The 12,532-nt window shown below is 37.1% G+C and overlaps 1 protein-coding gene across 5 annotated transcripts in view; it reads left to right on the plus strand.

The window, feature by feature from the left end:
- Window positions 1-12,532, plus strand: part of ANKS1A (ankyrin repeat and sterile alpha motif domain containing 1A) — a 205,469-nt gene that overhangs the window by 93,918 nt on the left and 99,019 nt on the right. The window lies entirely within an intron of this gene.

Genomic DNA, 12,532 nt, shown 5'->3' on the forward strand with positions numbered 1-12,532 from the left:
GAAAATAAGTAGTGAGTATATGTTTCTTTCCTATAACCTAGAAGGAACCTGGCTCCTCATTTCCTACTCATCCATTAAATTTCTAGTTCTTAACAGCTCATGGGTACATGACAGAACTCATCATGCGGTTTTGAAGATTACTTTCTGTTCTATCATACAAGCAGTTTTAGGTGAGGAGAGTAGAAGTAGCTGTTGTTTGCTGTGGCAGTGTATTCAGTTGCATATGTGATTTATAAAGGTTCTTATGTAAAGGATGCTCCATTATGAGAGATTATATGCTTTTTTTTTCCTCACACAAACTTGTTAAGTTTTGTTAGGTTTTGGAACTTAGCCAAAATATTTGTAGCGTTTGTTCTGGAGCTATTTCCTGTCATTTGATAAGTCATTGTGGAATTTTCCCTTGAGGAGCAGTTTCATGAATTTAGTAGTTCATCTTACCCAAATACTATTACATCCATGTGTGATAAAACCTAAATATGATCACACTTAAATTTTATTCAAGAGATTTCCCTAGATTTTCATGATGGGGACAAGAGTCATAGAGAGAAACTTATCCTTTGGGGTCAGCCTCCTGAATGGGACCTCATTCATGAATCCCAGAATCTTTGGGAGCTCCTGATCTCACAGCTGACATCTATAAAATAAGGGGAGGTGAACCAAATAATCATTAAGATAGTATAGTGATCTCATGGTATTTCTATGGTACATTTGTGGTACAGATGACTAGATAAAGCATAATTTAAAGCTATTATTTGTTTGGTTTCTGCCTGTCTTTCCAGAGTTTTCGTAAATTTTTATTTCCTTTCACACTAGATTTCAACCAAACTGGCCTTGTCTCTGTTCCTTACATAAATTTTATTTTTGGTACTGATTATCTCCAGTTCTTAAAATGTATTGCCTTCTATCTTTCATCTCTTAGAATTCCTAAGTCCCCTCAATACTGCTTTTATATAAGGCCTTGTTTGATTTCCTCCCAAGTGACTAGTATCTCCCAAAATTACTTTGTAACTGCCTGTATATAGTCTGTATTTACTTATATATGTTTTTGTTATTTTCTCATAAGGCACTTCAAGTTCTTTGAAGTTCTTGAATATTTCAATTTACTCATTTTCCAAATGCTTAATACAGGACTTCAATCAATCAATATTTATTAAGTGCCCACTCCCTGTTAAGCACATTAAGTGCAGGGGATACAAAAAGAGGCAAAAGACGGTCCCTGTCCCCAAAGATCTTACAGTCTATTGGGGGAAACAACATGTAAACGAATATATAGAAAGCAAATTATATATAGGATTAAAAAATAACAGAAGGAAGGCTTTGAAATTAAGAAGACTCTAGAAGGGGTTCTTGTAGAAGGTGGGATTTGAATTAGGAATTAAAGAAAACCAGAAAGGTCAGTAGATAAGAGCATTAGTCAGTAGACAGAGGAGGGAGAGTCAGGAGACAGAGGCATGGGGGACAGCCAGAAAGAATGTCTGGAACTGAGAGATAAGTGTCTTGTTTGTATAACAGCCATCACTATGGTGCCACTGGATGGAAGAATGTATGTTGGGGTATAAAGTATAAGAAGACAGGAAAGATAGAAGGGAGCTAGATTATGAAGGGTTTTGAATGCCCAACTGAATATTTTATAGTAGATGCTATAGGTGATAGAGAGCCACTGGCATTTATTGAGTTTGGGGATAACCTTAGTTGACATAGTGGGGCTTGCACGTTAAGGAAAATCATTTTAGGAGCTGAATGAGGAGAGACATGAATTAGCCAAAACCAGTAGGCTGTTATACTAATCAAGGTGTGAGGTGATGAGGGCCTGCTTATTGTTTGTCCTTCATTTTTAAAAATTTAATTTAATTTAATTATTATAACTTTTTATTGACAGAGTCTATGCCTGGGTAATTTTTTTTTTTTACAACATTATCCCTTACACTCACTTCTGTTCCAACTTTTCCCCTCTCTCCTTTTACCTCCTCTCCCAGATGGCAAGCAGTATATCACTGTATATCTTAGATACAATATATGTGTGCAGAACCGAACAGTTCTCTTGTTACACAGGAAGAATTGGATTCAGAAGGTAAAAAATAACCTGGGAAGAAAAACAAAAATGCAAACAGTTTACATTCATTTCCCAGTGTTCTTTCTTTGGTGTAGCTGCTTCTGTCCATCCTTGATCCATTAAAACTGAGTTAGATCTCTTTGTCTATGAAATCCAAGTCCATCAGAATACATCCTCATAAAGTATCGTGGTTGAGGTATATAATGATCTCCTGGTTCTGCTCATTTCACTGAACGTCAGTTCATGTAAGTCTCTCCAAGCCTCTCTGTATTCATCCTGCTGGTCATTCCTTACAGAACAATAATATTCCATAACATTCATATACCACAGTGTTGGAATCTTTACAAACTGTTAAGTCATTAGAGTTGACAGAGACAATAATTATCTAATTTAGCATGGTTCAGTATTATTGATCTGATCATACAAGGAGATGTTATGGGCCAGAAAAAACAAGGTACTAAGTGGAACTGAGAAACAATGTTTGTGTTCACACCTTTACTCATTGGAGTTCACACGTTTGGGAGATTTCAGGGTTTAGTATGAAATATCCGAATTCACACCTCCCTTAATCCCTGCCTCCAGAAGTAGGAGTTAACCTTTGGGAGATCATATATAAAGAGGCTCTTAACTTCTGGTTAGGGAGTTACTTCAGAACATTGCCAGGGGGTGGGGAGGAGCACTCTGGGAGGAAGCCCACAAGCCCTCTCTCAGAAGCAAGAGAGATTCATTCCATTTTCCACCTGGCTGGCTGGAGGCTGAAAGACAAACCTTTGGATTTGGAGACATTCGTGGGGAGCTCTTGGAACCAAGCAGAAAGATAGGCCACTAAGAAAACCTAACCGGGCTATTTTGGAGGAAGCAATAAAAGATCTGAACTTTTAGCACCTGGCTACATTTGGGTGATCTATTACTTGTAATTGAAACTAAGGCTGCCTCCAGAAGCTCCCCAGGAAACCTGCTCCCAGAGAGAACCATTTTATTATTTTACAGAAGAGAAGAACACCACACCACAGTTTACCCAACCATTCTCCAATTGATGAGCATCCATTCATTTTCCAGTTTCTGGCCACTACAAAGAGGGCTGCCACAAACATTCATGCACATACAGGTCCCTTTCCCTTCTTTAGTATCTCTTTGGGATATAAGCCCAGTAGAAACACTACTGGATCAAAGGCTATGCACAGTTTGATAACTTTTTGAGCATAGTTCCAAATTGCTCTCCAGAATGGCTGGATGTTTTCACAATTTTACCAACAATGCATCAGTGTCCCTGTTTTCCCACATCCCCTCCAAGATTCCACATTATCTTTCCCTGTCATTCTAGCCAATCTGACAGGTATATAGTTGTCCTTCATTCTTGAAAACAACTATGACATCAGGGAGGTGATGCCATGACACGCAAGTGAATTGGATATAAATGAGAGAGGGCTGTGCAAAGTTACCTGCTTCACTTTCTCTTCTGGAGCCATATATGTCCAGTGGCCAGATAGAGATCAGGACAACTGAAGATGCCTTGGCCTTTTTAAGCTAAAGTTTTTAATAGTCCTCAGTTTGACTGAGGCAGTCACCCATCTGTTCAGTAATTCTGACTAGGTAATCAAGGAAGGAAGCGAAGAATGGACACTTTTATCTAATTAAGAAAAACAAACAAACAAAACTTAAAAACAGGGGAGGGGAAGACTCTCTGGGATTCTGGCCAAAACAATCTTTCACTCTGAGTCAATATCTAGGTCCAAACAATGACCAAGAAGAGATTGATTTGGGACCTATTGTTGGTCTGTCTGTAAGAGCCTGAGTGATTTGCTTGTCGGGCTTAATCCTAGTCAGTAAAATCCTAGATATCTTGAGAAGTTTCAGTGATCACACGTTTACATATATATTTACAGTCATAAACATACTTCCCTACATATATCCACCAAAACAGACTGGAATTATATGAAAGTGAGGCTGAGAGTCTGCAGCTGACTGGTGAGAATGTCAAAGGAGAGAAAGGAATGTATTTAAAAGATGTTGCAAAGGTAAAAAATTGACAGGCTTTGGCAGCAGATTGGATATGGGTGGGTTGACAGATAATGAGGAATCTAGGATGATTCCTAGGTTGTGAGAGTGAGAGACTTGGGAGGATGATATTGCCTTCAACAATAATTGGGAAGGTAGGATTTTTTATTTTGAAAATATGGAATTCAAGATATATGCTACATATCCATTTGGAGATGTCTGAAAGGCTTTGGAGATGTGAGATTTCAGGTCTGCAGAGTTTAGGGCAGGATTAGTAGATTTTCAAATCACCAGTATAGAAATGGTAATTAAAGTGAAGTAGTAGAGAGGGAATAGAGAAGAAGACTCAGACAGAATCCTAAAGAATACTATTTTAGATGGCATGATGAAGAAGAAGGTCTATCAAAGGAGATAGAAAGTGAGTAGCCAGATAGATAGGAAGAAAACCAGGAGAGAACTAGAGAAAAGAGAATATCAAAAAGAAAGTGGTCATGAAATCAGAAGCTGCAGACATGAAAGAAAAAGCCACTGGATTTGACAAGTAAGGCTTTGGATCTTTCCAGTGCCCAAGCTTAGATCATTAAAGAAATGGTAGTTTTTTGGGGGCAGCTAGATGGTGCAGTGAATAGAGCATTGATCCTAATGTCAGGAGGACCCAAGTTCAAATGTGGCCCAAGACCCTTCATATTTGGTGTGTGACCCTGGGAAAGTAACATAATCCCAAATGCCTTGCCAAAAAAAATTAATTTTTTAAAAAAGTGATAGTTTTTAACCCCTAAAAGAAGTCAACTTAAATAAAGATCATTAAGTAATGTTTAGATTGTAAGCAGTTTTGAGACTGAGTAACTTTGAGAAGTAATTAAAAGATCATTAGTAACTTTGGAAAGAGAAGTTTAAGTGGAATGATAAAGTGCGGTTTTCTAAATAAAAAGAGTGGGAGGAAAAAAAGCAAAATATCTATTGTAGACAACTTTTTTGAGGAATTTAGCTACAGAGGGAAGAAGAGATAACAGCAGGGATAGAGAGGGGTCAAGTGAGGGTTTTTTCAATACAGGAGAGACATGGGAGAATTTGTAGGCAGTTGAAAATGAGCCAGTAGAGTTTGAAAATAATTGTAAGAGTGGGAATGACAGGATAGGATCACTAACAAATAAAGGGATTAGTCTTAGGCAGTAAGACTACTTTGTCATGTAAGACTGGTGGAAGACAAGAGAGTGGCAAAAGACACCTGAATGATAAGAGGATGAGGAATTGAATAAAGGGGAGTTCATGGCAAATGACCTCATTTTTTTTTTTTTCTGTAAAATATGAAGCAAGTTTCTCTGCTTAGAGGATGGGAGGAAGAGGAGCCATAGGAGGTTTGAGGAAGGATGAAAAGATTTGAAAGAACTTCTGTGGAGAGTGGAATAGCAAATTGATAAAAGATTATTAAGAAGGATTGCTTAACAAAAGGGAGGGCCCAGTTAAGATTGTATAACATATATCCCCCACCTCAGCTGAGAAGAATGACTATAGGGGCAGTTAGTACAAAAGAGTCTTCAGTGAAGAACCACATTTTAGTAAGTATTAGTAGATGGAAAGAGTGGGAGAATAAAAGAATTAAGATGAAAGAAAGTTTGTTGCCTATAGAACAGGTCTTCCAGAGGACAAAATGAAAGGGCTGGTTGGAATTAGGTTAAATGTTTTGGGGGATAAGGGGGCAGAGAAAGAAAGGTTGAAGGGAATAAGGATCAGATGATGAGTGGTGAAGAATAAAATTTGGATGTAGAAGAATTTGGAATCATTGTGATGTGAAGGATATGACCAGCTGTGATAATGTAAATAAAAGAAGAATTTAGGTTTTTAATAAACATTCCATACACTTATTATCATGTGACTGTAGATAGTTGTGTCCAGTATTTTAATGATTCTGAGATCATTAAAATAGTGGTACTTTTAACTCCTAAAAGAAGTCATCTCAAATGAAGTCATTTTATTCAATCATGTCCAAAATGTTTTTGAGGTTTTCTTGGTAAAGATATTTGAAGTCGTTTTCCATTTCCTTCTTTAGTTCATTTTATAGTTTAGAAATTGAGGCAAACAGGGGTAAGTGATTTGCCTAAGGTCCTACTACTAGTAAATGTCTGATACCAGGTTTGAAATCAATCTTCTGACTTTTGGCCTGGCACTCTGTTTGCTATGCCATCTAACTGCCTTATTGGCTATGGAGCCTATGCACAGTCCCTTAGTGGTTGAAGGAAAACCCCTTTTCTCAATCCCTTTTTTTAAAAGTCTTTTTATTTTTACTACTAGCTCTGTGCTTTGTAGTCATTATGCTTTCTATTGGGTTGCTACTACTCTTAGAGTGAAGAAAAATGTCGATATGGAAAGGAAATTTATCTATTAATTTTCACTTATATTCTATTTGTACCTCCTGCTTCCTTTATTAGCTGCTTAGATTACACAAAGAAGTTTTGGAATAAAAGATTGAAGTGGTAATGAAGCTTAAATGAATATGCAAAATTATTCTTCTTATTAATCTTTAGTTTGTTCCCTTCTGCTGATTCCTTCCCTCTCATGAATAAACATACCTAAATTTTCCATCTTTAAAAGAAAAACAAAAAATAAAACAAAAGCACAAAACATCTTTTGATCTTAACTTTTGAACTACTACTTCCAAAACAGTTATGTAATGCTTCATGGTTTAAAGTTGAGGGCTTTAAATTGTTTTTATTTTTTCCAAATAAGTGATTTTATTTAATCCTTAAAACGATTTTATGTAGTAGATAGGACAGTTATTGTCATTGTTTAATAGGTGAAGAAATTGAGGTTTTGTATTAAATAACTTATGTGAGGCCATATAGTTAGCACATGCTGTGGCAGGGGAATAAAAACTACATTTAAGAGTTGACTGCTTAACTATTCATGTATTTCTCAAACACTTGCAGTCTAGCATCTACCCTTACCAATGGAATTGTTCTTTCAAAGGTCACAAGTGATTTCGTAATTATCAATTCTGGTGGTTCTTTTTCTTCCAAGTCATCTTTCTCATTGACATTTCTGCTGCATTTTCTAAATGTTGACTACCTTTCTCTTTGTCACACTTTATCTTCCCTTTGTAATTTCTGTGGTGCACCTCTTTCCTAATTCTCTTCCTGTTTTTCTGATTATTCCTTTTCTGCTTCCCCTTTCCCTTTTTTTTTTCCTTCAAGAGACAGGGTAGTATAGGAGATAATATGCTAAATTTGAAATTGGGAAGCTCTGTGTTCAAATTGGGTCTCTGATATTTATTAGCCGTGACTAGATCATGAGCTTAATCTTTTTGACCTTCAGGTTTCTCATTTTTAAAAATGGGACTAATAATAATTGAAATATTTGCCTTATAGGTTTTTGTTGATAATCAAGAGATCATTTTTGCATACTTTAAAATGTTGCATAAATAACAGTTATTGCCATTATCATCATTATTGTAGGCCTTATCCCAAATCTATCCACCTTCTTTGCTTTCTTCCTTCATTTCCTATAATGTTCTTTGGTTTTCTTGGGGTCTTTGAGCAGCCTTCCTTTCAGCAAAGTGATAACCACAAGAATAGCCAGGTGTTAAAGTCCAAAAGTCTTTATTGTCTCCTTCACCTGGTGCTCAGCTAGCTTTCTTATGGCTTTCAGAGGGGACTTGATTTCAGTGGAGAAATGAAGGAGGAGAGCCTGCCACCACAGGGTGTGAGATGGGATGAATGAATCTTAGTCCAAGGGCTTGTGCTTCAGCCTCCAATCTGCTTGTCTTCTCTAGTTCTCAGAACCTGCTTATATGCTTCATACTGAGTATAAACCAATCATTATATCACTAGGAAACCATGATTTGTTGTAAGATTAAATCAATCATACTGAACTTAGAGAACTATTAAGCAAAATGCTAATTAGATAACCATTGCTAAACTAGATAACCATTGTCTCAACAATTCCACTGTCTTAACACTTTGTAAGAATCTTTGTTTCAGAGTTCTGGCCCATAACATCTCCTGCTTTCTTTTGTTTTAGAACATAGGTGGTCATGACCTCCCTGACTTCTCAAGGAGGTGAGAACCCCCAAAAAAGGAGGTGATTACGCCTTCCCTGACTCCTCAAAAAAGGGGTGAAAACATCATAAAAGGAGGTGATCACGCCCTCCCTGACGTCTCAGGAAGGGAGATGAAAACCAAAGGAAAATGGGGTATTAAACCAGATTAGTGGGTTTCTGAAGGGTCTCACTTGAAACAGATAAACATAAATTCATCAACATGGGAGGTATTACATAAGCACATAACAATATAACACAGGCTAGTAGTGATATAACAAATAACGTGAGGAATTATACATATCCATAAATCCTAGAAATAGTCCAAAACCAATCTATTGTCTTTTACTTCATATGTCAGGAATCCAATGATTCCTGCAAGTTTTGAAGTCCTGTATCAGTCTTATCATGTCTCAAGGAATCCAATGATTCCTGTGGGTTTTGAAGTTCTGTGACAGTCTCATTATCAGCCATCTCTTTCAGTATCAGATGTTTCTTAGGTCTTCTTTGTTTCGAGGTTTTTCTCTTTTTCTGTCTCTCTCAAGGTGCTCCTTGGCACCCATCTGATTCCTTCTCCATCTGTACAGAAACAAGCAAACTCTTTCCCTCAAGCATTAAACCTTTATAGTCCCTTCCATTCACTACTTTCTAAATCTCTCCTCATCACCTGGCACTTACATTAGAGTTGCTTGCACTTGACACTGCCCTTCTGTTGGGTTAAAAAGCCAATTCTCCCCAATTGTAATCCCTTTCTTCCATCTGATTGTTTCTCTGCTGATTGATCATATCAGAGAGATTGAGCTTTTAAAGACTCTCTTTGTGTAAACTTGGCTGCCATCATGCCCATCTGTTTTTTGTTTGAGGTTTTAGAGTTAAAGCCTCCTCCCCCCCCCCCCCCAGTGCCTTTCCCTGGGTCAGTTGAAGCCTCTGTTGCATTTTAGACATGGGGTTTTGGGTCTTGTTCTCCCACCCTGTCCTCTCACTTTATCTCTATGCCTATATTGAGCTTTCAGATGCCCTATTAAAGTGTGGTAAACATTGAAAGCATCGATGAGTCTCTGGAAGTCCCTTGCCAAGAAAGACCTTGTCTTGTGCTTACTGTAGCACAGCATCTTATGATCTCCTCTAAAGGAGCATCTTTGTGTAGTCCCCATATAATTCTTCTACAAACCTCATTAGCATTTTCCTTAGCCAGTTGTCTTATCATAATTCCTGTAGCTGCATTTTCTCCAATGGTTCTTGTGACAGCTGTTTGCAGATGTCCCACATAATCAGCAAAGGATTCATTGGGACCTTGCTCAATTTTTGTGAAGGCTTCACTTCCATCTTTTCCTAGGAGGGAGCCCCATGCTTTGATAGAAGCAGCAGCAATTTATTCATATGCTATCAAAGGGTAATTAATCTGTGCTGAAGTGTCTGCATACTGACCTTCACCTGCTATTTGGTCACAGGTGATTGGTATATTAACCCCAGTTTGCCTATTTCGTTGGACTTGTATTCTACAAAGTTCACTATACTCCGAAAGCCACAACAAGTTTTGTTCAGGTTTTAAACATGTCCTTGCTGTATAGATTTCCAATCACTAGGGGTTAAGATTTCATAAGCCAAATTCTCTAATATCATCTTTTTTGTTGTTGTTTTGTTTTGTTTTTTTTTTTGGAAAGCTTTGTTGTCAGACATTTATATCGATTTTTTTTTCTAATTTAAAAAATAATAATTATAACTTTTTATCGACAAAACCCATGCCTGGGTAATTTTTTGCAACATTATCCCTTGCACTCACTTCTGTTCCGACTTTTTCCCTCCCTCCCTCCAACCCCTCCCTCAGATGGCAAGCAGTCTTCTACATGTTAAATATGTCACAGTATATTCTAGGTACAATATATGTGTGCAGAACCGAACAGTTCTCTTGTTGCACAGGAAGAATTGGATTCAGAAGGTAAAAATAACATAAGATGATGTAGCCCCATAAAGAAAGAGTGCAACTTTTTTTCAAACCTTTGATAATTTCCACATCAAAAGTAGCGTATCTTCTCCTTTGTTGACCTGAAGAATCAAATTCTTCAATCACAGGGTATGCTTTTATTAAATCCTTGATATAATTTTCTTAACAATTTTTGTTTAACAGGAAGTCCTTACTCCAGTAGTAGTTAACCTAAGATTTATTGAACACCACGTTATTGCTATGTTTGATTACTTTTAGATCTTGCTTACTTAGGCTATAAGAATTGATCAACTTTGCTGTTTTTCAATCAATAACAAATAATTTTGATCATTACTGCTTCATAAGAGAATGTCAAATCCTCTTGAGAACTTTTTCAGATATATTTAGATCTTTTTTAAAGGGAACATCTTGGTAGATTCTAAATTTATGAAAACATATAGCATGTCCTTTCCATCTCATACATACATTCCTCTACTCTATAAAAAGTATTTGTGGTTAACTTTTACAACAGTCTTATTGATGAGGTCTAGATTTGGGTTACCTAAATGAAATTAGGGTTTAGTTGAGATCTAGTAGCAGATTTGGTACAGGGAATCAAACAAAGCTCCTCTGCCAACCCCCTTTGGATTCCGTGCAAGGATTATAACTTTTTATCGACAAAGCCCATGCCTGGGTAATGAGGTCAAGTAGCTTGCGAGTCCCCAGTAAAGGCATTTATCAGCCCAAAAGCTAGATTGATAAAAGAGGTTTATTATTGGGTTTGAAAGTAAGATTAAAGCATAGTTAAGGAAATCGGTGCCCTCCTTATCTCTACCTTCACAGAGGATCCAGTGGACAGAGTCCTGACATGGCTAGCATGTTTGGGACCTCTGCAAAGAGGGGTCCCAGCACGTCCCTTTTCTAATGGGAGATTTAGCTAGAGGGGCTTTTGGGTGTAGCCCCAAAGTTGGTTCAGATCCGGATGGGGGCTGGGACAGGTCCGAATCTTCTATCAGAATACAAAGGGACCAGGATTTGGGAGTTAAAGGATAATTACATTAACTAGGTGGGGTTGGGAATCACAAAGAAAGGAATCTTTCCTGCATCATTATGGCCTACAGAAATTCCTCTTCTCATCCAATTCCTGTCTTCCATACACATTTTCTTTTTTTCCATCCTATAAACTTCCTCCTTTGCATCTGTGTGGTTTTGAGATCTTGGCATCTCTTTCTCTTTCTTCATTAATAAGACTTGAATGTGTGGCTATGGGACAGAGCTATCCTTGTTAGTGTACAGAGTAAGCATCAGCAGTGGCCCTGTTGGTAAAATTCTGGGCCCACCTAGAGGGCATGATCATTGCTTAACTGCTTTGCTGCACAGCACCAGAAAAACTAATGAGCTTTTTCAGTTGTAGAAACATGGAGGAAGAAGTAAACTAAGAACTGGAAGATGATAAAGAGAAATGAGAGCCATGCTTCTGTGACCAAAAATGCTTTTATTGTTGAACAGCATTTAGTTGATAGAATAGTAATAACTATAGCTGGCATTTTGATAAAACTTTGTAGATAACAAAGTTTGCAGAGCACTTTATAAGTATCTCATTTTATTCTCACAAAGATTCTGGGAGGTAGATGCTATCATAGATAGCATCTTAATATATTAAAAGAAAACCCTAAGGCAGATAGTTAAGTGACTTGTTTGGGGGTCAAAGACTTAAAGTCAAAGGCTGGATTTGGATTCATGTCCACAATTCTATCTACTATGCCACCTGGTTCAGTGACTTGTAAATGTCACTTATCTGTAAGCAATAGGAAGTTCCTGTGAAATATGGAGAAAGGTAGTTTTCAGCATTTAACTCTTCTGGCCAATCTCCAGTTATTTATGACTTCCTGTTTCCTCCTTATTCTGAATTTTTCTGTTAGCCCCAGAGCAAAAATGTTCTTCCTTCATTAGCCATGCATCATTGTGCAACTTAACTTAAAAGTTTGACCCATTTTAGTTTAGAGTTTTGTGGAACCCAATCAATTATGAAACATATATGGCAGTTCTTTATTGTGAACCAACAACTTTTAGGGATTAAGACATTTTAGAATAGTGATCAAAGATTTTTTTTTTTAAATCTCTAGAGATTGTATACTTATTGGGTATCTAATTTATACGTTAACATATTTAACATGTATTGGTCATCCTGCCATCTAGGGGAGGGGGGTGGAGAAGGGGGGGAAAATTGGAACAAAAGGTTTGGCAATTATCAATGCTGTAAAATTACCCATACATATAACTTGTAAATAAAAAGCTATTAAAAAATTAAAAAAATTAAAATTAAAAATAAAATCTCTAGAGATGTGTTATTCATACTTACGTACAAATCTTCTAACTTTTCTCCATGAGGGAGACTTTTGTCAGTCTGAAATGATGTAACAGGCATTCTAGAAAAGTTCACGTCTTTCATGCAGGCAAAGACAGAATATATATTTGTGGGTAACTTTGAATGAGTAGAATATAAGTGGAACTAATTGACTGG

This window comes from Antechinus flavipes, chromosome 4 (assembly GCF_016432865.1).
Source record: "Antechinus flavipes isolate AdamAnt ecotype Samford, QLD, Australia chromosome 4, AdamAnt_v2, whole genome shotgun sequence".
Lineage (NCBI taxonomy): Eukaryota > Metazoa > Chordata > Mammalia > Dasyuromorphia > Dasyuridae > Antechinus > Antechinus flavipes.